This window comes from Hemiscyllium ocellatum, unplaced genomic scaffold, assembly GCF_020745735.1.
Source record: "Hemiscyllium ocellatum isolate sHemOce1 unplaced genomic scaffold, sHemOce1.pat.X.cur. scaffold_3454_pat_ctg1, whole genome shotgun sequence".
Lineage (NCBI taxonomy): Eukaryota > Metazoa > Chordata > Chondrichthyes > Orectolobiformes > Hemiscylliidae > Hemiscyllium > Hemiscyllium ocellatum.
The window spans coordinates 31,890-37,500 of record NW_026868427.1 but is presented as its reverse complement, the minus strand read 5'-3'; positions in this window follow the sequence as shown (position 1 = coordinate 37,500).

Below are 5,611 nucleotides of genomic sequence, written 5' to 3'. Positions count from 1 at the left end.
TGTGCTTTCATCTCCTTGCTCTGGGTTTTCTCCCCCCCCCCCCCCCCCTGCACCTCGCTACTTGTTTGGCAGGAGGCACAGAGCGACTGGCACACACTGCAAAGTCTCTCTGTTCCTGCAGCAAGGGGAGGGCCGGTGGTCGGTGTTGAGGGGGAGATCGATGGGCTTTCCTCCAGGCTTCGAGTCCTTTGGAGAAACCCCCCCCCCACACTGCGGTCCTAAAGTTGTGTCCACCCCACTGGCCGCTCGTCTGCCTCCCCCCCTTCCCCCGGGTTGCCGGGTTCGTCACCTCTGGGTCCCAATTGCCAAACCCACCAGCTCCGTGATTCTGGGCTAAATCTCACCCCTACCCTGTGCACCCAGCACGCCCTTCCCCGGGGCGTTGCTGCCTTCAAGCATCTCCCCTCCCCCCTGCCCCCAGCAAAGCAGCAGTGTAAACACCGCACACAAATGAGGTTCAGCAGCCGGTTTCTGACCAGCCACCAATTCCTTCCAGGATCCGCTGGTTTTCCAAACGGCACTTCCTTCCCCGTTATCCCGCCGTCTGGGAATAATACGATAGGATGTGGAACCTGGGTCTACCCCAAAACGGTGAAACACCGCGCGCGTTCCATTCGGAGGAACGTAACGCACAATGTAGAATCCAGGGGCGTATCCTCCCTCCCTCCTTCCCCAACTTACATGGAGTCTACCGGAATTTCTGAAACCTTTTAGAGCCGGGACAATATCACACTGGGGAAGTGCGAGGGTCATGGACTTTGGGAAGAGGGATAGAGGTAAGGATATTTTCTAAACTGGGAGAAAGCACAGAAATCTGGAGTGCCAAGGGACCTGGGAGTTCTAGTCCAGGATTCTCTCACAGTAAAGGTGCAGGTTGGGTCAGTCATTAGGAAGGCAAACGCAACGATGGCATGAATTGAGAGAATACCAGGATATAAAAGCAGGGATGTACCTCTCAGGCTCCGTCAGGCTCTGGTCAGACCACGTTTGGAGTATTGTGTGCACGGTTTTGGGCCCCGTATCCCAGGAAGGATGTACCGGCCCCTGGAGCGTTCACCGGAATGGTCCCAGGAACCAAAGGTTTAACGCGTGAGGAACGTTTGAGGACTCTGGGCCTGTACTCGATGGAGTTGAGAGGGATGAGGGGGGGAACTTACAAAATACTGACCGTCCTGGACAGAGTGGGTGTCGGGGGGATGTTCCCATTGGGAGGAGAGACTGGGACTCACGGGCACAGCCTGAGAGTAAAGGGAAGAGCCTTTAGAACAGAGAGAAGGAGGAACCTCTCCAGCCAGGGAGTAGGGAATGTGTGGAAGTTACTGCGACAGGAAGCTGTGGGGGCTAGGTCATTCCGTCCATGTACGATGGAGATAGACAGCTTCTTGTGTATTGAGGGATCAAGGATTACTGGGAGATAGTGGGAGAATGGGCTGGAGAAACCGATTCGCCGCGATTGAACGGTGAAGCAGACTTGATGGGCTGAATGGCCTAATTTCTGTCCTTGTGTCTTATGGTCACCGATAACAGAACTCCGCAAGGCCGATTATGATCCCAAAGTCTCCTTTTCCTTGGGGTCAGGAGGTCAGGATCCCTGACCCGTCACGTCTGGGCTGGTTCAAATCCAACACCCAACCATTCCGGTTTTGTTTTCCAGTACACCTTACCTCATATCCCTGGGCCCCACAAGCACAGCTCCCAACATTTCCTCAAAGTGGGTCATCTGGGGGAATGTCTGGGCCCACATGTTGGTGACAAGTCTAGTTCCATCGTGGGTTTGACAGGCTGACCGTAACCCCTCGGCCGCGCCCCACGGTGAACGATGTGCACACCGCTGGTGGGGTGGGTAACTTGGATTGGGTTTATTGTCCCGCGACGCAGTGAAAAGGTTTGCCTTGTGAGCGATACAGACAGGTCACTGAGATAAATAATAGGGAGACAGCAGCACAAACAAAACCACAGGGACAGGCTAATGTTAGGGGTTTGTGAGACCATTCGGTATTCTAACAACAGGAGGGGAGAGGTTGTACAGAAACATCCCCAGGGTGGGGTGGGTCTTTGAGAACGCTGGGGGCCTTCCCTTGTCAGTGGGGTCTGGGAGACGGAGCCTGGAGACGGGAGGTTGTCCTTTGTGATTGTCCAGGCCGCGTTCCCCCACTCTCCCTGTCACCGTCTCTGATCTGGAATGGTGCAGTGACCGTGCCGGGTAGCGGTAACGCCCCAGACCGAGCGCTCTTGGCGGCACACCCTCTCAAAGTTGGCGAGGGTCACGCCAAGTTTCCTCAGCTGCCCGAGGGAGGGAGGGAGGGTGGGGGGGAAAGGTCGCCGGGTCTTTGTGACCAGTGCGTCCGCCGCGTGAAGAGACCGAGAAAGCTCGTTGTGGATGACCCCCCTCCCAGGAGCTCGACACCCTCCGAGTTGCTGGCGATGACTCTGAGAGACAGGATCTGCTTGCATTCAGAGAAGGCCGGACTGATTAGGAAGGGTTTGCGCTGCTTTCTGCTCGCGTCTCTCAAACTTTCACAGTCAGCAAGAGGAATGGCGAGGGCAGAGCAGGGGGCATCGTTTACTTGGATTCTCGATGAGGCTTCACACCTCAGACTAATTGGTGAACTCTGTTTGCGTGGGGTGGAGAGTGTGACTGCCAGTTGGATACAGACGGATGGAGCCAGAGGGTGGTGGTGGAGGGTTGTCTTTTTTCAGACTGGAGGCCTGAGACCAGCGATGTTCCACCGGGATCGGCGCTGGGCCCTCTTCGTTTTAGATTAGATTACTTTAGAGTGCGGAAAAGGGCCCTTCGGCCCAACAAGTCCACACCGACCCACCGAAGCGCAACCCACCCATTTACCCCTTTACCTAACACTACGGGCAATTTAGCACGGCCAATTCACCCTGGCCCGCACATCTTTGGACTGTGGGAGGAAACCCACGCAGACACGGGGAGAACGTGCAAACTCCGCACAGTCCGTCGCCCTGTCTGTCGTTTATATAAATGGTTTGGATGCGAATATTGGAGGCATGGTTAAACCACACCAAGATGGGTGGGATCGTGGGCAGAAAAGATGGTTATCTAAGGTCATCTTGACCAATTGGGTCAATGGGCTGAGGAGTTCAATTTGGATCAACGCGATTGGTTGCATTTTGGTAAAGCTAACAAGGGGGGGGCTGATACAGTTCATGGTAGAGCCCTGGGCTAGTGTCGCAGAACTGAGGGATCCAGGGGGTTCAGGGACATAACCCGTCACGGGTAGACGGAGGGGTGGGGGAAGAAGGTGGTGTTTAGCCAGCGTGCCCACATCGCTCAGACCTTTGAGCATCAGGAGGTGGGGACGTCACACTGAGGTCGTACAGGACGTTGGTGAGACCTCTTCGGGAATACTGTGTCCGGTTCTGTTACGGGACAAACGTTATTAACCCGGAGAGGGTTCCGAAGAGATTTACAGGGATGTTCCCGGGAATGGAGGGTTTGCTTAGAAGGAGGGGGCCGGCTTCGTGAGAGCGCAGGAGGTTGAGGGGTGGCCTTTTAAAATCAGGAGGGGAATACGCCTCACTTTAAGCACCCTGTGGTCTGTGTGTCCTTGTTCACTGTGATCTGCCTGTCCCACTCGTAACACAATACTTTTCACTGTACTTAGGTACACGGGACCACGATAGATCAAATCAAGTGAGGGAAATAGCAAGGAGCTTTCCCCTAGGGTGGGTGGGGTACAAAACTAGGGGGGGGGGCAGGGTGTATCTTTAAGGTAAGAGCAGAAAGAGATTCAGGTGTGGAAAAAACGTCCAGAGGAAGTGGTAGACGTTATAACGTTGAAGACATTTGGACAAATGCATGAATAGGAAAGATTTGGAGGTATCAGCGTTGGACTGGGGGGGAGTGGACAACCCTTCCCAATGAAGGTCTCTGGCCTCCCCTGCTCCTCAGACGCTCTTGTGCTTTTCCGGTGCCCACACTCTCGACTCTTGACCCTCCGGCATCTGCGATCCTCACGTCCACAGAATGTTTTTTTTAAATCACACAGCAGCCCCTAGGCTGGAGCCCCAGCAGGTTTTACCCGGAATCGCGAGCTTTTCCGTTTGTAACGTGCGTCGATGATCCGGAAGACGGCATGGTCGGTGCGTTGGCAGGCGACACCGACGATTGCGGGAGGAGCAGACAGCGTGAGGCACTGTCAGAGCGTCCAGGAGGGGGGTATAGATGGGCAGGAGAGTTGGGCGGGGAAGGGGCAGATGGAGTTCAATCCAGGCAAATGTGAGGTGAAAGATGCCCCTCTCCCTCCCTGAGGGGGTAAAGATGCCCCTCCCTCCCTGAGGGGGTAAAGATGCCCCTCTCTCTCTGGGGGGGTAAAGATGCCCCTCTCTCCCTGAGGAGGTAAAGATGCCCCCCTATCCCTGAGGAGGTAAAGATGCCCCTCTCTCCCTGAGGAGGTAAAGATGCCCCTCCCTCCCTGAGGGGGTAAAGATGCCCCCCTATCCCTGAGGGGGTAAAGATGCCCCTCTCTCCCTGAGGGGGTAAAGATGCCCCTCCCTCCCTGAGGGGTAAAGATGCCCCTCTATCCCTGAGGGGGTAAAGATGCCCCTCCCTCCCTGAGGGGGTAAAGATGCCCCTCTATCCCTGAGGGGTAAAGATGCCCCTCCCTCCCTGAGGGGTAAAGATGCCCCTCTATCCCTGAGGGGGTAAAGATGCCCCTCTATCCCTGAGGAGGTAAAGATGCCCCTCCCTCCCTGAGGGGGTAAAGATGCCCCTCTATCCCTGAGGAGGTAAAGATGCCCCTCCCTCCCTGAGGGGGTAAAGATGCCCCTCCCCCTGAGGGGGTAAAGATGCCCCTCCCTCCCTGAGGGGGTAAAGATGCCCCTCCCTCCCTGAGGGGGTAAAGATGCCCCTCTATCCCTGAGGAGGTAAAGATGCCCCTCCCTCCCTGAGGGGGTAAAGATGCCCCTCCCTCCCTGAGGGGGTAAAGATGCCCCTCCCTCCCTCCCTGAGGGGTAAAGATGCCCCTCCCCCTGAGGGGGTAAAGATGCCCCTCCCCCTGAGGGGGTAATGATGCCCCTCTATCCCTGAGGAGGTAAAGATGCCCCTCCCCCTGAGGGGGTAAAGATGCTCCTCTATCCCTGAGGGGTAAAGATGCCCCTCCCCCTGAGGGGGTAAAGATGCCCCTCCCTGAAGGGGGTAAAGATGCCCCTCTATCCCTGAGGGGTAAAGATGCCCCTCCCTGAAGGGGTTAAAGATGCCCCCCTCTCCCTGAGGGGGTAAAGATGCCCCTCCCCCTGAGGGGGTAAAGATGCCCCCCTCTATTTGAAGGGGGTAAAGATGGCTGCCTCTCTCACACACAGTGATATGGGCAAGTGGGGGAGGGGAACGTTCAAGATGCCCCTCAGTCCCTCCCATTCTGGCTGCCCCGCACTAAGATGGCGGGCAGGGTGGCCAGTGGGCGGGGAGAATCCCACGTGACTCAAACGGCCGTTGGCGACCTGGCAGCAGCGCGCACGCGCAGCCCTGGCCACTCCACCAGCCTCGCAGGGAGGCATTGTGCGCCTGCGCCTCCGCCGTCACGGGCGAGGCTTGGGGGCGGTTAATGGGCGGGGCTAATCCGCGCATGCGCCCTCGCTATCCTCT